Genomic DNA, 23,046 nt, shown 5'->3' on the forward strand with positions numbered 1-23,046 from the left:
TCAGGAAACAAATGTGCGTAAAAACTATACATGTATACTATGTCCTCCTTTGACTGTTGCTGATATGACTCACTGCCTTACAAGATTGCATGGAAAGTACATCTGAGCTGATTTAGAGAAGTGGCTGCTGCCTCAGCTAGCAGTTAATTTGTTTACAAGAAAACTTGGAAAGAAAACCTCATTGACCTGCCTAAGGTGCTGTGAATAATGTCAAAGAAAGCCCTGCAAGTGGGTCCTATTTCAAGTGTTTTGGAAGCCCAAAATGTAGAAATTAATGACATATTCATCATCGAAACATTTTACTGACGGACAGGAAATGAATTCCTAATAACTGAAAACAAGTCCTGACGTCAATCCTATAAGTACTGTACACATGGGACCAAACTGTCTGTCAGGCAGCCCTGCAGCTGGTATCACAGATGATGAACTGCGTGAGAAAGCATATCTGACTGCCTTCAATAGCCTGTCAGGGGTCTGCATATGTAACCGATGGACAAGCTGCACATCGTTATGTAACGTCTAAATTATAATGACGGTCATTCAGCTTTTTGTCATTTACAAATACTTTATTCATTCATGGTGTGCCAGGGAGATCAACTACTGTGAATATGTTCATGCATTAAGGTGTTAGGAGGTTTTTGAACCCCATCCTGACATGATTTCTTAAGGTTCTTATGGCAAGCAGTAGCTATCTGCAAACGGTGACTTCTGAGACTGTTTAAAGTATGTTGTTGTGCACTAATATGATACTGTCAAAATGCGGACGTTATCATACACACTATTTTTTTTTTCCTGTCGTTTGGTTGCTTTTCATAATCCACCATATGATTTGTTTTCCTATTGATGGGCTGATTCTAAAATGTTTTTGTGCTCTGCACAGACTTTTCTGGTTGATCTGCTCCCCGCTGAGAGGCTGAATTGAGGGGAACACCAATGCTAACTTTCACCGTCTAGTGCAATTAAATAATGCTGTGGGTTTCTAACAGGCAGGCATTTTTCGAGAAAAAATAGATCACACTTCCATAACATGCAGACTATTCAGTTTCTTCTTCTTCTTTTTCTTCTTCCTCTTTCGGCTTGCCCTGTCAGGGGTCGCCACAGCAAATCAACCTTCTAGTCGATTGCATGCTTAAATTCTACGCCGGAAGCCATTCCTGCCGCAACCCTCTGCATTTATCCGGGCTTGGGACCGGCTCAAGGGAGACGCTACCCCTTGCTACCTCTGAGGCTGCATTAGAGCATTCAGTTTATTTAACATTATAAAACAGCATTTGGACTGCTTTGCTCACATTCATTTTAGAATTCAATTGCACTTCAATCCATCGTGAGGTGATGTGAGAGCCTAGAGTAGGACACCAAGGTGCTCTTGTAACCATTATCTTGTTCGACTGCCCATTAAATGCATCTGCACCTTGTAGTAAGTAGGTCTATACATCACTATTATGACTGGCATATCCTCAGAACATTGTCTCGGGCAGACTGTTGATGCTCAACTTAGGCCGCACACAGAAATATGGTCTACTTAATGTCATGTTCAATCAGTGAAAAAAGAAAAGAGGTAAGAATTAATGAGCAGCCATTACTCATCACACGTCTTGGTAATTGACAACTGCCTCCATATTCATCCATGTTTACACATACTATTATGCTGACGATTAAGGTTTGTGTAATGTTCTAATTAAATAATCATCTACAGACACCGGACCGGTCGCCAAGATTATATTAATCCAGCATGCATTGGCATTTGGACAATATCCATTGTATTATGTAAACAGTGATGCAAAACCAAAGGTGTGAGAATTGTGTATGTGTATTTGACCATTGCAAAAAGAGGCTGTTTGGTATTTTTAAAGAATATTTCAGTTAGGAGAGACCCCAGAGGAAACAATGAGACATTAAATCTAAAAGTAATATGATTTATTGTGAAACAGAGAATAGCCGTTGGCACTTAGATCCCAGCAGGAAGTAATCCACCAAAGAAAGTAATGTAATGAATTACTGCATCCCGGAGCCTAGAAGCTGGTGGTGGGGAGTGGTGGAACTCAATGTTATGGGGACTTCATGAAGGGAACTACTAATACAGAGGATTTTGTCGGAGGTGCCATGTGTGCTGGACTGAGGCGATGTAGGTGTGGAGGCAGGGATTGGCCATCAGGAGAACATGCCCAGTTGTGAATCGATAAATGGATAACGAGGCACTTAAGCCTAACATAGCGGGAAAGTGTTTGTGATGTAAGGAGCACATCTGGAGATAAAAATAATTTGCTGTTGAAACTTTCTTCTAAGCCTCATATCTCCAGTGTGTGCAAACAATGCCGTAAAACAATACACAAGTACACCTAACTTTTTCCCCCCGCACACCCCAAGCGGCTAAAGCTTCTCTCATCAACATCAACACAGTTCTTTTGCTGAAAGTTCTCTCTTACAAAGAGTTTCTCAGAATACAGGGATCGAAGTGTTTATGGCCAATTCAACTTATCACAATAAAACACAGGTGGCCGACATTGTTCCGGTAAAGCAGGACAAAGACACGCAACAATCCGAGACCCTTAATATTAAGTAATATTGCATTTTGTATGACCAAGCGAATGAAAACATTAGATTGAATAACCAGTGGAGAATCTCCCTTTGCTCTGTACTATTCAAACCTATTAATGGCAATGAGATAATCTCATCTACTGTTGTGAAAATTTAATCATGGATGAACAAATCCGAAATGTGGAAGTGAAGAGAAATGTAACATTTGGATTAATTTAAATCATTTTGGGCTGTGGGAAAATGAGATGGAGATGGTCATTTTCATGAATTTTTAATATTGTACAGAATAAATGAGCAATGTATTATTGTAGTGTAGCAATTAAAGTAGGACGTTGTAGCACTGCCACAGAATCCAAAAAATAATGATCATATTCACATCTCCTATGTCAATCATGGTTATGATTAAAAGCGCACACACAGATTCCTCAATCTAGGAAATCAGCTGTTTGAATATAAATAACTATCAGTCAAACATGATTCTCAAAGACGAAGCACCATTATGTTAAAAAGTTATAAAGAAGCTTTTGAAATGCACTCTCTTTAATCTATAAATCTGGAATTGTGCTCATTTTCCTGCTGTACTCCCTGGTCTTTCCTTCATTTCTCTGGTTGTCTCCAGAGACATCCACTTCAGAAGAAAAACGGCATTAATGCTTTCAGGGAACGCTATGTACAAAGATACCTTGTAATGCTTTGGGGGTTTTTTTCCTCTTGATTTCAACAATGATCATAGGCTAACCTTAGTCACTAATCTATTTCAGATAGAGGAAAATTCTGACTGCTTTATCCCCACGGAGTTTGGGAAATGGCAAGAGGGAGGAACAGAGAGCAAGATCATTCAGCTTTAACTGTCAGACAGGGAGAATGGCAGGATTTGAATGAGCTAGGGGGCCAACACTCTGGATTCTCTTTATAGCACTGCCATCCCATTCAAAAAGGAATTTTGAATGTAGCTCCTACATATTTAATGCACAACTTGTTTCACAGATGTTTCTCCAGACATTTTCTGCATCATAAAAGAGGTTATATTATTTTTTAATAAAGCAACATCTCCTATTGTTAAGAGAAGAGGCTATAAAGCCCATCAGGTTTGATGTGATGTAAATGTTGACAGATGGATGCAAAAGCTAGACTGACAGGGCAAATGGTTGTGAATGCAACACTTACATGCAATTGTGTGTGTGTGGTATGATGGATGATGTGGGTAATATCAAATGAAATCCGAAAAGTGCCTCTTTTCAGAAGTTAAGTTTCAAACAATAGAAAACCATTAGAAAACCATAGGGGCCCCATAAATATTAAATATTATCTTGCCCAAACACTAATATGAAGTTATCCATTGTATTGTGAAGCTGATCTCATCTTTAAAAACCTCATCATTTCATTGTATAACATTCTAAGCCTGCTTTGCTCAGTACTTTTAATGTAGCTGTCGCTGTGTGTGTTGGAAGTTGACACAGAAACTAATAATAATCATTAGTTGCAATTCTAGTTGAAATGCAAAAGATAATAATTGTGTTATTACAACATCAAAAGCTCCTTCTCAAGTTTATTTTTATTGATTTCTAGAAGTAAACAACTGTTGAGATGTTTGATGTGTTACTAAAATGAAAAAAAAATATCAAAGAGTTAAAGTCAGCGATCTGCTTGAAATGTTTCTGCACAAAAAGCTTTTTTTTTTTAGCAGGGTAAGAAATCAACTTGGAAACACATAAATAGCAAAAACATCTGCACAAAAGACGAGATACATGCAGATTAAAAGAGACAAGAAAATGTCACCACATTATCACCTTGCCTCAGCTCCAGTCCCAGGTCTCTAATCTACTATTCTATGCTACTGACTATCCTATTATACCTCCTTAAAGACTGTCCGCCTGCAATGAATGGACCTTCATTCTACTTTCCTGTTATTTCTGTCATTCGTCTTGGAAAAGTCTTTGAGATGTGCCTTTGAAAGTACAGGAAGCTTATAATGCATCTTTGGGTGAATTCAAGCTGATGAGTGAAAGTACTGAAGGTTACCATGACAGGTCGTTGTAAAGCAGCATTCGGCCTTAATCACTCTGATTTACTGCCATCACACTACATTACCACTGTGTCTTCGTAGAGTAGAAAAGGGTCTTTAGGGCTGGACATTTTTGGATCAATTCTGAAAAGTAGCTTCACATTGGCTAAGAAAATACAAAAGTATCTTTTGTAATGCAAAACACAATACCATGCATTTAATAATAAAAGGATGGAGCTCAACAACCAATCAATAAGTCTGTTAATCAATCAATTAAATTATCTGTGTCATGCTAAATGATTGGGCGTGATTGAATGGAACTACAATCAACATGTGGGTGTACCAAATCAATAAAGCGTGATAGTGTGATAAAACTAATGAGGTGGAATAGTGTGATTTGGGATGTAACCTGTGTGGCAATCAGTGCTCCACCTTCCACAGTAGTCTGAACCTCTTTAGTGTAGCACAGGTCTCCCTAGCATCAAAACATCGACATCCACCTAAGCCAAAGCTCCTCCCTGTCATGAATGAAATCACTGGGTGAATCTGGTAAAATGAAGAATCTTAACTTTCATGACTGATCCAGCCAATCTATTCATGGAAAGAGCAGCAGATCCCATTATCTATCCAGGATATAATAATGGAGTCAGAAGTACACCATGGAAGATCAAAATCTGTCCTTCATGATGATTAAGGAAGAGGTGGGGGTGGAGTGGGGGGACTGTGAGCTGAAATGAGAGGAATCAAACAGGGACATATTCCGGAACCTGTTCCTTAAATCTGTAAGAATTTTGACATTTTTCTTTCATCTTGTGATGAATTGATATTTTACCATGACCAGCTCCAGGTGTCTGGCACTTGATGCTTTGGCCACTGTCAAAAAATGTCTTTGTTCCTTGTGCAGCATCCCTCACTGTCAGTCCCAGCTACTAACTGACACAGATGAATGCCATCGACCATGTTAATGCTGGGTATCAAGCAGCACCTCTCTGCTCCGCCCTTGTGAATTAAAGCAGAGGTATCCAGTCAGCAGTGACACGTACCCGTCATATGTAAATAATGTGCTGAGGAGAGATCTGGATTTTACATCCAGCTTGATCTGAAACACTGTCCGTCGTCTGATGTAGAAAACAAAAGAGGGAAAGCTGGATGTGTGGATCTTGTCTCATGAAATGATCACAAGGACCTAAAATCATATGATTCTTTATTAGGTGAAGGTAAATTTGATAAAGATTAACTTTATTCTCATTGTTTTCCTCTGGGGCTGCTTCATTAATAATAAGACACTGACTGGCACAAACAGTCAGGCTCTGGATCCTGAATGGTTTCATACAAAAATGTTAAATGAATCAGTACCCATATCTAAATGCTGTGCACATCACACAAAGTGTCTGCTGGCTTTATATTAGATGTTGATAAGTTAATTCCCAGCTGGCATAATATTTAAGGAGTGCTGAGAAAAGCTTTTGTAACCTGGCTGGAGGAACTGATTCCCATTTAACCACGTCAGCATTAGCGTGGCCAGATGGCGATGCTGATTGATGAGATTTGGCTGAAAGTGGTATCTAGTTTATCCCAAATGTGTTTCAGGTGAAACACAGATAGGGGTGAGAATGAATGCTGGATAATATCCTACAGTGTGTCGACCCCTGTGGCGTTACCTCGAGTAAAAAGCGATAGCGCCTGTCAATAAACGTCTTGCAGAAGTGACAGTGAAATTAATCTTGACATAAGCAGGGTAACCTAACTACCTGGAGTCAAGAGACACACCTGACACATAAGTCCCTGCAAATGTATGTAAAATGCTATCATCAAACATTAGCTCCATCCATCCATCCATCCTGTAGATGAGACAATCTCAATCATCATGACATGAAAGACAGCCAACGACACACTTACACCTATATTTTGTATGACCAGTTCGCTTAAATTGCATGTTTTTGGAGGTGGGAGGAAACCGGAGAACCCAGAACCTCCTTGCTTGGAGGGAACGGCGGTACAACATTTGATGCATAACAAGTCTAAATCCAAAAAAAGGCCAACTAATGAAGTTCATGTGATTCAGCCCTAGTTGAAAGCATACAATTATTAAAAGCGTTATTGTATGCTGTATCATTAAGACTTTCTAAAAGTGGGTCACACGTAAATTGCACGGCCCCTTTTTTTCAAGGGCTGTTTCAGAATTTTTATAATTTGCTTCAACATAAGTTAGATTTTCCTGTATGCTTGTTTTAACTACACTAAAACTGCGCACTCTTTGACTGAGGTACTTAAATCAGAGAGAACCATCCACAGTATCATCTTTTGTTTTTTGTCTTTGTACTATTATTGTGAACATGCTATTGCTTCAGGAAAACAACCTTAAAGTGAACACCAGTGGTCCGGCCACAGCCTGTTTGTCCCCTTGCTGCGGGGTAAAAGATCAAGACCATTAAAATACAAACTAAGTAACTGAGGAAATGCTCCTTCTCAAGAGCTGCAGCCTCATCACCACTCCTCCACAACACAGACACACTCACACTCCCCTGACTCACCCTGCACTGTGTTTAAATTTGATGCTGCTCTTTATTTATAAATTACATATATTGTCTAATTTACACTTGATACTGTTTGCCACTGTTTTGTGTTTGTATTGTTCCCCTTTTTTCTTATTATGTCTCATTAGCATAGCAGCCTATTAGTGCACATGTGCCTGAAAATCCCTGGTTCTGACGGTAGGCCAGTTACCATTATTCCGGTTGCGTTTTCCAATTCACTAATAACATAACATAATGCTGATACAGTGGAAATGTAAAGAAAATAAAACTGCCTGTGTGTTACATTTTTTTAATTTAAATTATTGTATTACTATTATTTTACTGAAGTACATCATAATATGACATTTTTTATTAATTTTATTTGCCACATGGGTTGAATTTTCTGATTATTTCATATATGTATGTGAGAGAGATTTGATTTAAAAAAACGAAAGCGTATTTCACTATTATGCCAGAAGACTGAGTATCCCTGAATTCTGTGTGATACATTTCTTTAGAGAGTTTGATGCGGTGAGCGCCGGTCAGGCATGAATGCTTGGCTATTCCAAGAATCAGCAACAGACACTGAACTGAGGAGGGAAGGCTCCAGGTCCGTCCCACTGGACAGCACCTTTGGCTAAAGAGCTGTTATTGATCTAATTAGTGGGAAGAATGAGAGACAGCATCTGCCCTATCGAGCCCTCCAGTGTCCCATCGGACAGACATGGGGAATCTCTATCAACTCCACAAGCCACAAGCCAAAATGAAAAAAACAAAATCCAATAACAACAACTACACATAAAACAAATAAATAAGGTAGTTTAAAATTCAGCAACAACCATGCATGTGTTACTGGAGGTGAAATTAAAACAAAATGTAGAAAAACAATGTCATATTTAAGAATGGCTGCTTCTCTCTGTTTCACATAGTTTGAAAATATGTTTCTGCCATTGGTATAAGAAAGAAATCATTACACTTATGTGCAAGTATCTGCAAATGAAAAGGACATAACCATAATTCAAAATGCTGTATTTCTGGTATCCATGCTGGGTCTTTTTTACAGTTGAAATGTAGAAATGTAGTAACTAAAGTACGAGCCATATTCACATACTCATAAATACAAGTACAGCAACATATCTAAACATATGTCTATTGATCTCAATAATTAAATATTTGGTACCAGCTAGAAAAGAAAAAGAAAATACTAGTGGTTGCCACAGCACTCATCTTTGGTCTAACGATCATGTAACCAGGATAGGAGATGTGCCATACAGACTTTATTTTACAAATACATTTCGATTAGATAAAAATGACATTTGCACCACTTCTAAAGACATCTTGACTGGTACATTTATGGTAAACTCAAGCCAACATGAATACGCTAACTTTCCAACATTATTAAAAGCTTAGGTGTCAAAACAAAAGTCAGTTACAATGGGTTTGGAGTAGCTCAATTAATATATGCAATTATTCTCTTTGTAGGAGTGTTCGTTCTTTCATTCGTCTTCATACCAGCTATCTGCATGGTCTATGCTAAGCATCTTTGTAAAGTAGAGCCTTGGGGTATTGGAGGCTGGCAGTTGTTATAGCATATTTATGCTATGCCAGTCTTGCCTTCAGTGTGTGCTATCTTAAAAAAATATGGCCGATCTAACACAAATGATTTGATGCAAATCTCGACATATTTGGATGTTGGATCTGTAAGTCTCTCCTTTACTCTTAGTGTCCTTGGTGGATTTATCAGCTTCTTAAAGGAAGCATATAAAATGAGGAAGTATGTTCTTTTCGTGAATCGGCTTGTAAAAGGCTTCCGCCAAGTTCAGCCTTAATCTCTTCGATTGGTTCGTATTCACACTCAATGCCATTCAGCTGCCTTTTGTGTTGTGCTGCCTCTTGCAACACATTACAGCTTCACATTTTCATCTTTTTTTTCCATGGAGAGGTTTTCATTCTTTAACAGACATTTTAATACATATATTTTTTTTCCTTTCTTTTCAAAGTTTGTGTATGTCATATATATTTTTTATTGAATATATTCAAAGTGTGATTGAATATGCTTGCCATGAAAGTGACTGTGGTGAGAATGGGAATGAGTCGCTTGGGATTAGACTATCCAGTACAATAGTTAATGAGACAGCTCTGCTTCTTCTTCGTTTTGGCTCGACTTACATTCATATGATAAGTCTGTGCAAAATTTAGTACATTTCACAAGTTTGAATTCTCTCTAGATTATCCATTTTCAACTCAGATTTAAAGGTTAGTTGTTCATCAAAGCTTGTATAAATCTCATCATTAAATTAGTTTGACATTTTTGCTTCTTTTGCTTAGGTTGTTGTAACAACTCCAAGGAGAGTTTTTTGAGGATATCTTCCAATTAACTCTTGAATTTAGTGTAAAAAAAATGTTTGTTTTCTATTCTCTACATTCAGTTTACAAAATACTCTCAAATATAACCACTTTAGTCATTACATTTGCTTCTGGCCCCCTGGACATCAGACTCTCTGTTAACCTCTGTTCTGGATGAACAACAGTACTGTGCTCACCCATATAGACAGCGAGAGAGGACTGGAGCTGTTCCTGACATGGGCCTGACGGGTTGTTTTTTGATATGCTGCCAGTGGAGACAAGGTGTCAGTCGATGAACTAGTTCAGTCGATGTTGGTTGTAACAACTCAGGAAGAGAAAGGAACATCACAGAGTCTAGAGATAATTCAACATTTTACATGCGAAGACACCCAGAAAGTCAAAAGCAAAACCTAAATATTTTTTCTCCCTGCTTGTCTAGGCAGGGGGGGGGGGGGATGAGGAAATAGTGTAGCAATGTGTTCTTTGAGGACAAAGCTGTTATTTCATCTTGAGAAACACCCATTCAGCCACAGGCTCACACCTATTGTCAATTTCGCACTGGCCAATTCACCAAAGTTACATGTTTTCGGAGGTGGAAGGAAGCTGGAGAACCAGGAGAAAACCCACGCAGACATAGGGAGAGCATGCAAACTCCACACAGAGAGGCCCTTGTTAGCTGGATTTCATCAGTTAATGAACACCAAGTGAAATTTGTAGATGTATGAGTGAACGCTCTGGTACCAGAGTAGTAATACTTCCTAAACCGGTACTATTAGTATTATAGAGCTACAGTAATATTGATAGAAGTCGTACAAGTTATAGTAATTAAAGGTGTAAAGTTAAAGGAATAGCAATAGTAATTTGAATCATTTGTTTATGATTTCAAACTTGAGACATGCTTGGGTCCTTCGTGTGAAAAAGAAGGCCTCACGGCTGAGCTGCATCGAAGCAGAATTCCGAATGGACCGGCTCGTCACAGTGCTGCGATCCATTCGGTTGAGCCTTCGGAGGATGTGGCCCCTGAGTCGAGACAGGGCTTATGTCTGTAGACACGACAAAAACTGAAGCCCTGTCAATTTCGTTTTGAGTGAATAAGACACAGCGTTACGTCCTGTCACACTAACCCCACTCTGAATGTGTGTGTGTGTGTGTGTGTATGCACAGCCCTAAACCATTATTAAGGTCACTGTGGCATGGAGGGCCGGATTTTTTCCAAAGGTGTATATTAAACAACTCATGAACATTTTTTTCAACAATAACTCTGCTCTGGCTCTGCAAATTTCTCACCACATCACTGGTGACATTGACCGTGTCTGGTGGGGGGTGTAGGGAGTTATCTTATCCTTACTACAACTCTTTGATGAACACAGTTGCTCAATGACAATGTGAAAAAGAAAAACAGACAGGCAGCTTAATCCAGCGTGGTACGTACACTGCTGAACTGCTGCTGCCATACTTCCCTGGGCATCGCCTGACAGCTCGGGTGCACTTGTGTCATGTTAAACCGTGACCATGCATTATAAAGTTGGCTGGTTTAACTATTATATTCCATCCATCCACTGACAGAATGAAAGTCAAAATGTTTTTATTCCGACTCAGTGTGTGTGTAAAGGGTTAACATGCACGTCACCATGAGGTAGCCCTATACGATTAAGTTAGCGCAGGCAGGTAATATTTGCATATACCGGTAAATATCACCTGACCTCGTGTTATTCACTGGCATAGATGAAAATGAAAAGACTGCAGCAATCAAAGCTCAGCTTGAGGAAAGGAACCGACTTACAACAAGCTGGGACAGAGTGTGTGTGTGAGTGTGGGCAGAGGTGAGTGTGGGAGGTGGGGAGAGAGAGAGAGGGTGCACCGATTCAACAATAGAAATTGAATATGTGGCCAGTAATGTTGATATTGTGATGGGCCATCACAACTTAACAAAATAACAATCTTACGGTCACGGAAGAGAAGGCAAACCACGCTGAGATACATATAGGAGCAAAGCACTAGACAGATCCATATGTAGCCGGTTACATATGGAGCTCAGGATGAGCACCAGACAGCTCCATATGTAGCCGGTTGGAGCTGTCCAGTGCTGACCCTGAAAGTGACGTCTTTTCCGCGGCATCAACTCGGGGAATGTTCTTATCTTGCCGGCTTCGGTTGTTTTTTTTTTGTTTTTTTTGATTGCATTTGAATGGAACTTTTCCACATTGTTAGATGTGTTAATTTATTCCCATCACAGACTTTGGTTCATACTTATTATTTTTCTCATTTACAGTACATGTAATGCATGCATTTACAAAAAATGCATGCATCTAATCAAAAGTTTTAACCATCTCCCTTGAACACTGTATCACACAATTCAGACCCATTTCCTAATGAGCACAGGCACATTACAACCACTATGTGATGTTAGATAATAAATCAGGGTGATGTGCCATTCCCATCTAATGTTGTATGAAATTAGAAATCTGAACGTAATTATTATGGTGTTCTTCATGTTGTTGCTACTGCACAAACGCTGCATATGTACAGACCCTTTTATTTTTACTTTTAAACTAAACCCTTTTAGACTTTTTAAAAAGCAGCACAGCTTCTTGTCTAGTGTCTTTAGCTGGATCATCATCATCACCTCAATTTGTCAACAGATTTATTGAATATTTATCTCCAAAAAGAAAAGCATATGAAGTATTTACTTACAGTGTCATCTGGCATAATCTGCTTATAGAATGAAAGTGTGTGCTGAAGCATAATATATGTCAGAACATAATTCTCACTTATACTATATATATATAATTGCTTTTCACACTCTCTATACTCTTCATTGTACATTTGAGATTAATTTTAGAGCCTCGTTCCTGATGCGTTGAAAAGGCCACATGAGGAAGGCAGAATTTTTATTTACCAAAATAAAACACGTTAACTGGATGTAACGTAACTGGTTAATGCTTGAATGAGAGGGCCAACAGTTTTTATGAATGCACAATTTAACCCAAAGAAGTACTACTGTGAGTGAAAGGGTTTAATAATTCCAACTGCTACTAACAGTGGAGAAAACATTTTTCGTATTCGAATCTGATTGTTTAAATTTCAAAACACAGACTTGGCTTTTGGTCAAGGTCTTGATATAATCATCATTATTTTAGTGTTTTATTTGGAGATAAAATGGAAAGGTTACACAATAACCTACAGTGCATGCATGGATGCATTGTATTGCCTGTGTTGCATATTATACATCTGAACATGTCCTTGATGTTACAGTTATTCATTTGTGCAACCATTTACAGCCTGGATATCATAAAAAGCAATAATCTTCTTTTTTTAAGGTTAATGGCAGTGTATATATTAAACCCAAAATATTTCTACATTGGGAGTTTACAGTGGGAATAGTACCATGCCCCTGCCATCATTTTCCACACAGCTGCACATATTTAAATGCACATATGCTAATTTGTTCATAATAGTTGTATGAATTTTGAAAGTAATAAACTGCAACCATTTATTTGTTCATGTCCCACTTACAATGTGACTCCAGGATCTTTCAATTTTCATTTTTGATTTTACTTTGTTAAATAAAATTATATTAGAAAAGCATATGTATGCTGGTCTAAACAACATTATTTCCAAACAAATCAATGTCTGTACTGTGTGGACTTTGGCTAGGCCCACTTGATCTACCATATTACTAAGTAATGAAAAAAGAACACCTGAAAGAAGAAAAAATAAAGAAGAAAAAAGACGGTATAACTTTAACTTTTATTCAGTGTGTTTCTCATCTTTGCAAGCTTAACGGAATAGCATATCATCCAAGAAGGTTTACAATCCTGCTGCAGGTATGGAAAGAGGAATGGTATACAAGAACTGTCAGTCAACACATTAACAACATGGGGTTAGATTTTGAAAAAAAATCCACAAAGAAATATGTGTATCTATATATTAATGTTTATAGTAGAGATAACATTGCACCTTTTGTCTGATATTTTTGGCAGTGGCTGAGTATGTATTGCTTCTCACACTCCCTCATCCACAGAGTGTATCATGTTTAATAGTGTACCTCAGCACACCATTAACACATCTGTCAAGTTGCTGCTGAGCCTTTCAGGAAAAGAGCCTGGTTGTCGTGAATAGAGACTTTCATGGCTGACAAGTAGAGGATGTTAAAGGCTGTAATTCAGATGCAACTTAAGAAGTCAGTGTTTCTTGTCTCACTATCTGTTGAGGATTGATTTGACAATTACAATGGCCCAGTCGGATTATTTTCTTTTATGGTGTTTATTTTCCCAACTTCCAAATAGTGGTAAATGGTGCACAATAATTCACAACAAAAATGCATTGCCAATTCACTGTTACCTCCAGCAGTGACATATTCTGAGGCATGAACCTTACCTGTGATGAGGCCTTTCCAGATATCTTAGCTGTGGTGGCCTTTTTGGAAAACAATCGGGTTTTTTTAAAGGCTACTAACATTTGCTAAAAAAGTGGTGTGAAAATTGAAGAAATTATATTATCTTTTGATAAAACAATTGTTAGAATCCAGCAATTAAAAGTTGATTAATGTTCTGTATGGACAGCTGTCATCTTATTGGTTGCACTGTGTGGGTTACTCTAAACTTGAGCACATGAGGGGAGGTATTTACAACAATATTACAACAATATTGATGGAGAAAGCCTTTTTGGTTGACTCATGGAAATCCTCAAGAAACCTTTAGAAACCAGATTAAGTTCTGGTAAAATCAAGGGCTTGGGATGGGAAAACAGAACTGCTAAGTATAAGAAAAGTATAAGAAGTTATCGCTCTGATTATGGGCAGTTACAGTCTGGATTACAGGTATTTCATTAGACACCAAGTGTTTTGATTTCCTTATTCTAAATGGCAGACTTGGAATTGTATTTCTCTGTAAATGGCTACTCTGTGATTACATGCTGGAGCCTAAATGAGGATCATTTACTCATCTGCATTGTCCTGTCATTTGGGTTCAGATCTGCTAGCGCTTTGTGTCATTTCTTTATTGTATCTCCTTATTTCCTTTTGTCTTGAACCGCTCATCCTCATCTTTACTGGCTCAGCTGGTATCATTTCCTTTTCTCATTTGCTCTCCCTTTTTCATTTTCTCTCTTACCATTGCCACGGAGAATTGGAATTAAATTTTTACTTTGAACTTTTCTGTCTGAAGATATCGCTTACATTTTTTTTGTTGTTGTTGTTGCTATGTAAAAGCAGAACCCTGATGGTAGGCTGTCGATTCTAACCTCAGTGCTGTGAAGGGTTGCACTTGGACTCCAGGTGATTAATTGATTGATTACTTTTGAATGTATAGTGTTTGAATGTATAGTGTTTCCCTTATCTATTCACATGGGTTTCCATAAAGAGCTGATGCTGGTGACTCATCAGGGTTTTGATGGGAAAAGGGCTGCCATGAAAGCAGCAGGGATGTGACAGAGAGTGGGTGAAAGGACAAAATAGTTTAAGCTTTTAAATCCCAAGATGGAGTAAACAAATGAGATACTGTGCACGATAGATCGTGAGCGTAGTGGTGCTTTTAGGCATACCTTTGTCAGGCAAACTGTCTCCATCTGGTTCTAGCCTTTAAAACACATTTAATTGTCTCCAAGTTGTAGCCCTGTACTTAAAACACGGCGTGAGAATGTATTGATAATCTCATTTCGGACCTTGGGCGGCACACTGGCAGAGTGGTTAACACTGCTACTTCAAATTAGCATCCAGCTTAGTACCCGTTTGCCTGTTTCTGCGTGGGTTTCCAAAAGCATGCAGTAGAGGGGCATTTGTTATTCTGACTTGCCCATGGGTGTGGATGTGCGTGTGAATGGTTGTTTGTCTTTCTTAATGTGTTGTCCTTGTGACAAACTGGCAATTTGTCCTCGGTGTAGTCTGCTTTTCTCCCAGTCTCAGCTAGGATAGGGTCGAGCCGAAAGGGAAATAGAAAATGGGCAAGGTCTCATAGATAACAGCAGCAGTGCAAAAAAATAATTATAATGAATTATAACAGTAAACAGGATGCATGGTGCTGTGCTTTTTTTCTGCCAACTGTGCTTTCATTTCAAGTGCTCACACAGATCTGTTGTACTGCTGTGATAAGACGTCTAGTTTGCAAAGCTTGCAGGGCATCATTTAATTTGCGCTCTGTCTAAAATACGCCAACACTCAAGGTCATCGAGGGAAAGGATATTCAGAAGAAGCTTGTTCTCCAGAGGAATCATGCTTTTAAGTTCTGGACGAGGCGCAATGAACTTGGAAAGGTGCCATAGTCCATTAATACGTCCCAGGTCCGTTCTGCACACAATGCTGTTTTATTCTACATGCATTACTATTGAGTGTGTCACAGAGCCATTGTGCAACAATATACTTATTTGACTCATTAGCGTGTCAAGTTTGAAGGAGATTGAATGAATGGTTGTCATTCTTGGCATTTAGTTAAGATGCCTGACGTGTGAGAGGAATCAAATACTGCCGTCATTTGTGCTGGTACCCCCTGTGCTCCCTGTGTCACTAGGATCTTGCATAGAAATTGTAATGGATAATATGCACTCTTTTTTTTCTTCTTCGCGATCTTTAAAGTACTTTTTGCTGCACAGCGGACACAAACCTGATTCACATTTTGAAGGCCTCAGGAACATTCTGGGACAATGTAAATAACACAATCAGCCCTTTAGCCCAAGTCTAATCCTCTTCTAATGCTACACTAGTAATCCTGTATCTGAGCTGAAATGTGATCTTAAAGGGACAATGAAAAAAGGTTTACTGCCAAGGTTGAGAGGACAAAGTACATGTCTGATAACCTGTTTTCTCCACACCATGCTGTATATAATTTAATTAGGGCAATAGGATTGGACAGCAACAAATAAGAAGCTGGTGAAGTATCAATTAGAGGAAACATTTTTGATGAAAAGCCGAGTGTTCTTGAGTATTGCATAAAGTTGTTCCCAAATGAAAATAGTGTAATCGTGTATTATATTCCAACCACTAGGATTCAACAGACAGCAGTGGTAACCAATTGACGTAAAGCTGTATCCTACATGCCATCCAGAGCAGTGATAAGACACATACTTTATATTGTAATGTATCATAATATACAACCCCCTCCCCCTTAAGAAAAAAAGAAGCTATATTTGTTTCCCTAATCTTAAATAAATAGATGCTTATTCCTAATGTTGGATACTTGCCCGAAGGCATTTTAGAGAACTTCAGAGTCACTGCCACAAGGTTAGCACACAAACTTGTACCAGAATTCGAAGGTGAAACAAAAAGTAATTTATTACAAAATAACTCCAATGAAATGGGATCACATCAACAGATGAGGCACATCTTACAGGGGAATTTCCCTTAAAGCACTTCCATTGATTATTTACACTGTTTATTTTGGAGACAAATGCTGGTGGGTGATGCTTATTAAGAATACTGTAGAAGCTGTGATGACTATTGCTGGAGGCTGAGTGGGAGGCTCAGTGCACTGCAAGCGTTGATACATTTTCCTGATGCACTCTCCTTTATTTTGTTAGAGTGGTCTGTTTAATTATTTATGGTGCAACTTCACCATGAAACTGCATCACTGTTTATTTTGCCTCGGGGCACTTTACCCTTGTCATGCAGGGTCACTATCATTTCTTACGGGACTCCATGTCTTATCTTTTCTTTCAATATTTTCTGTCCCTCAAGGAGGAACTCACTACGTTTGAAGTGAAGACTGCAGCAACATCAGCACTTTCATGGTGATGTCATGATGAATGTTCATAACACTTGAGATTTAAGGTATTATCATAAATCATTTTGCTGATTTTATCCCCAATAATTTACTTTCCTTAGTCCATCTCATAAATTCTGACACCTTGAAAGATAAAAATATGCAAACACCAAATCTGAATGAGAATGGTTTGTGTCAAATTAGGTTTAATTATTCAAAGCCAAAGTGCTGTAGCGGTAGCATTGGTATCATAAATGAAAGAAAAATGCATAATGTGTCTTTGGTCCAATTCAGGCACTAACCAACTTAATCAATACATCCTTGCAACAACAACAAAAAAATGTTCTTACAATTTTTAGTAGGGCCACTATTTACCTAGAGATATAAATAATAATCCAACTTAAACAACACATTCATGATGTGCAAGATCACACTGAGATATTCTCTAAAGCGAAGACAGAACACACTTTCATATAACTTGACATGAATTCCTGAGGTTTTTTTTCATTTTTTTCTGTTCCCTCAGAGATTTTTAAATATACTCTTATGTGGGTCATTTGATAGTATGATAAATGAGGAAGAGGTAGACCAAGGGACTTTAGTGTTGAATCTTGGGAGGCAGCGGGAGTCCCAAGGCAATGCTCGCCTTGGGCTCAGCCCACCCCGTCTCCGTTCCCCTCCTTTCTCTTGGGAATGTGTGACAGATATTGTCTCCAAGTTTAAAAATAATTATTAACTCAAGGTTGAGCTCACACATGTGCAATGTAATGCTTCATAGAGGCCACACAATTCCTTGTTGCTTGAGTTTACTAAATAAATTTAACAGTGAAATCATATTTCTTTCATTCTCACAAACCAAAGCCAACTATAAGTCACGTTTTGTCTCATTCACAGATTTTCCCCCTGTCACTATATATTGCCATTCCCATTATTCCCTCATCTGGGTTGCTATCCCTCGGTCAATGTAATTTTCACCTTCTTCCTGTAATATTTCTTCTTAGCCATCTTCCCAGTCCCACTCTTCCAGAGGCTGGTCACTCTTGATAAAACAAGTCATTAAAGCAAATCTTACAACCCTGCTCGAGGGACCCTTGTTGCAGCCATGTTTCCGGTGTATGTGCATATTTGTGGAGAATCGAGCTGACTGAAACTATTGAAATAGCCAAGATGCAAAGATTGTCTCTTGAGCGGCCATTGCATATGCCAGTCCCTTTCAGACCTGGATGTGGCTGCAGGGGAATGTGGTCTGAATTTTAGAATCACTGCTAAACGCTGGTGGGCTCGAAGAAAAGGAGAACATGTTGGTGTCACTCCATTTTTTGATTCTTCTCCATGTTCTGAAAAAATCTACAGACCAGGAAATGTCTATCCCATTGTATTTTCAGTTCAATTTATTATGAGGGATGTCGTTCCTCTCACCATCACTGTCAGAATGGCTGATATTGGTGGGTGTAGTGATGAATTGGTAATTTATTATTAATTAGTTATTAAGGATTATGCTTCACAGATTAACTCAAAGTCATTACTCCTATCTCGCTTGTGTGTGTGTGTGCAGCCTCTTCCTGTGCCCCCCATCACTCTCTCTCTCTCTCACGCACAGACACCACAAACAATCATGGACAGAATAACTAACATTAATTCATTTTCTTAACCGCTTAATCCTAAATCCGGGTCACGGGAAACTGTTGGAGCCTATCCCAGCAGCCAACAGGCGAGAGATGTGGGGTACACCCTGGACAAGCCGCCGGGTTCATCGCAGGGCCACACACATAGACAATCATTCACGCACACTCTCACACCTATGGACACTTTTATATATAAATATTTAATTATTGATCAGGGTCCATGTATGCTGGAGCAAGTTAATGTGGTTGAAGGAATAATCCAATAAGAAAGTAGCTTTAGTCTCTTCATGCCTCTAATCTGTATCTCGTTAGGACATGATTGGATGGTCCAGCCACATGATTGTTTGTGTGGCCATTGATCTGTCTCAACACATAGGAGTCTCATGCCATCCCTATAATGTTGTAATTGATATAAGTGTATTGATAGTGTGTTAATGGATAGATAGACACAATCCATGGCACAGGTTGATGTCCAATTTTACCCTGTTGTTCATTTTGGCCAAAAACTAAATTAATGCATAAACTGGTATACAGAAAAGTGACCTGATTATATACTGTACATACAAATTATGTGTACAGAAGAAATTTGGAAAGTATATGAAACATAAAAAAAATCATTATTTTACTGAAAACAAGTAAATACACTTACAAAAACAATACTTCTTAAAGGAATTTGAATCTACAGTTAAGAATGTGTTACTTTTCAGACAGGTTTTATGAATACACAGTATGACATGCTTCTTGCATTCAATGTGAATGAATAGCATCACCATAAAATGGACAAATATGCACAAGATTAAGGTTTATTTTTCTCATAGTTGCACTCTGCATTTTTGTTAGGCATTAATTTGAGACATGTCATCTTTATTTTTGATTAAACTTATATATTTTCCTCATCATGGCAAGTTGGCAGTTACAAAGGCACATCTGACAATATAAAATTCAAGATATCTTTGGCATTTAAAACTGACTGCTTTCACTCTTCATGCTTTATTTTCACTGACTGATAGGTTGAGCTACTTCTCCATTCTGCACCCTCCAGAGATCCATTTTGAAAGACAGACAGTGCAAGACAGGTCCTGCTCAATTATTAACATGATGAATTTAGCAGGAGGCCTAATAAGTATAACAGAACCAACAAGAAGCAATAAATGTTCAACCCAAGAATGAAATAGAGCTCTAAACACTGCATAAATCCCCAATACTTTCACATAGTCGCTCTAAACTAAAGTAAACCCACGGATGGCCAGATTAAATAAATAAACATCAGGCAAAGGGAAGACAGAAGGGAGGTAAACACAGGAAGCAAACAGCATCAAATGCTAAATGTACAAAACCTTAAAAATAAAGCAGGAAAAAATATCAGCCAGACTACAGAGCAATGACAAACTGCCATTGAAGGGCAACTATGGATACATAACAATAAGTGTACTTATCTGGCTTTAACAATGTATAGGTTTTGACAAAGGTCATGCAGGTAATGATTGAAGTGATTGATTAAGATTTTCAACAGTTATTTTTAAAACCACCAATTTGCTTCGCAACCGATACCAAGTAAAATGTATTGTTCATCAGAAAAGTAATAACAATACTACGTGGCTTAATAAAATGAATCCTGGAATGTTTGCTTATTTGATCATCAACAAAGAATCTGACGCATACATAATCAGGAGTTACTGGGAGTTTTCTCCCAGTAACTGGATAATATCTGCCAATGTCAAGAGACTCGGTGATGAAAGTCTGATTTACCCAAGCAGTATCCTTCTCTTCCCCTTCAGATCACTGCTGCATGATCATTTTCTGTATTGCAATTACATCTCAGATGCCTCACTAGGTTTGTGGTGCGGCCACATTACACGCTGTACACCATCGTTGTCATTCTGAGAACGGAAAATCTCAAGTGTGACGCTTGTGTGAATCTTTATAAAGCCGTAGTTTGCATCAGACTAAGGCAGGAAAAATAATATTGGGCGAGAACAGTGACGGTGAGGATTACGTTTTTGCAATAGGGAAAAAAGAAAAACTGAACTGAAAAAGGAAACTTGGCATTTAAATGTAGAGAGAGGGAGGTTTGCATCTCTGCATACTAATGACAAATCTATCTATCCTGCCTGGATTAGTAGATTTGTATCTATTTATTTAGATTTATTCTGGTCTGGAAGAGGTCTGCCGGAACAAGATCCAACATATGTCAGTTAACATTATGCTTCGGTGAATAACAACAGCAGCGATAGACTGAACATATGCACAGCTTGGTGTGTTTTTGGTTTGTGAAAGTCATTGCTGTATTATGTTTGATCATGTCAGAGGCTGGCTGCGGTCAAGCTTTCTACCTATTGAATTTTTTTTTTTTTTTTTGTAAGTCTTCAGCACAGTCCAGGTCTATGTGAAAAAAAGAACACTCCACAGACAACAGGATAAGCATTTCAAGGTAAACGCATGAAAGCAGAACCATAGCTGTGTGCAAATGGAGACATATCTAAGGATATTATGTAACTGATGAGAGAAAAACTAGAAGTGGGTTCCGTTTGCCTCCTGAATTTGCCTCAGTGCTGAATGATGTAAATTAGCTCATTACTATGTTTTATTTTTAAAACATAGACATAAAGAAATCTGCGCTGAAATGGTGAATAGTGATTAGACTCAAAACACACACACACAAATAAAAAATGAAATTAATAAAATAAAATCAGTTTTGTCTGAGTCATTTTTCATTGAAGCATTTTGAATGCCAACAATTTATTTCAGGAATGACAACTTTTGAAATACAGTCATTTCCATTACGATGTTTGCTGTGTGAGTTTGGTTTTCCAAATTCCTTAAAAAACAAAAAACAAAAGCATAAGTCTTTGTTGCGCCCCCTGAAACAAAAGTATAGTTTACATTAAACAGGAAATATATCAACTTTCTTGAGAGAATATCAAAAAAAAAATACTTGTAAAACACATTTAGAAAGTGAGATGCAGATATGTTCATGTCCACTAGTCATACAGAGCAATTCTGTTCCTCATTGGGAGAAAGCAGCCAACTCCTGAGGGAAACTTTGCAAGACAAATCAGTATTCTGAAAACATTTAACTTCAGCACCTGGAAATTAACTTTTGAACAGAGGACTTCAGCAATAACAAATGAAACCACCTAAATAACACGAACTGAAGTTTTAAGCAACTTAAACCAACTCTGTAGTGACGAGAATAAATTGATGCTTAACATCCCCTCTTATTCGCTTTTCTCAGGCAGGAATGAAATTGTTAAATTTACCTTCATGATTAATTATTTAAGGTATTTATTCCTGCAATTGTTTAATTAAAATAACTTGATAAAAAAATCAGGTTTTGGATTAACCCATCGTTTAGAACCAATTCTGAATCAAATCAGCATCAAAGTATCTTCGTAGCATTCAGTTTTTTGAAACATCTTGTCTGCATCTTTGTCCAACCGCCTACTAAATAAATAAATGAATGCTGCTGCCCACGTCAAAAAGCACTTTTCTGGAAGATGGGCATACATACAAATATCTTCCATGTGTATGTTGACATGTCGTAGCGTTTGATAGGCTATGATGCTATTGATACTCTGTATAATAGCATAGAGGGGACAAGGAGGGCAGCTGATGAAATCCATTATAAAATAGATGTTTTGCTGTGCAAAGATAGATATTTATATATCCTGCAGGCACCGAAAATGATTGGCAGAACGGAATATGTATTATTTCTGCAGACACTGACCAAGAAAAGTGGTTTGACGATGAAATTGAATTTTGTTTCACAGCATCAGAGAAGTTAAAGAACAAAAGTACATTAATTTATGCTTTATCCAAACACATTCAAAACTTGAAATGAGTTACTCCGACAATTTACCTCTTAATCTTTTGTTGATATGGGGGAGCAAATTAGTGTTTGAGAGCCAAGTTAAAATGGTCTCCTAGTACAAAAACCTGCCTGTCTCATATGCAAAGCTACACTAACGGTTGAACGTGACTTAGTTACATATGGTGAATTAATGCTTTGTGGACCAACAATGCTTTGCAGCCTTCCTTGACATCACTTGAAAATTATGCAAATTATATATATTTTCCCTCTGCCTCTATTTGTGTGAGAGGAGAGTGGTCAGTGTTTGCTCAGTGTTTGCTGTAAAATATTTAAATTTTAATGAAATGCTATAGGTGATATTAACAATTATGCAAATATAGAAGAATACGTGATAGGAGCTCCCCAGCTGTTCACGAGTGCATGGGCACTGGTTCTATGTTTTCAGGCCGTTTCAGCATATGGGGAATTGAGGGGAAATGAAAGCAGCGCTGGATGAAATAGACTGTGAACC

This window comes from Brachionichthys hirsutus, unplaced genomic scaffold (genome assembly GCF_040956055.1).
Source record: "Brachionichthys hirsutus isolate HB-005 unplaced genomic scaffold, CSIRO-AGI_Bhir_v1 contig_248, whole genome shotgun sequence".
In the NCBI taxonomy this organism is placed as follows: Eukaryota; Metazoa; Chordata; class Actinopteri; order Lophiiformes; family Brachionichthyidae; genus Brachionichthys; species Brachionichthys hirsutus.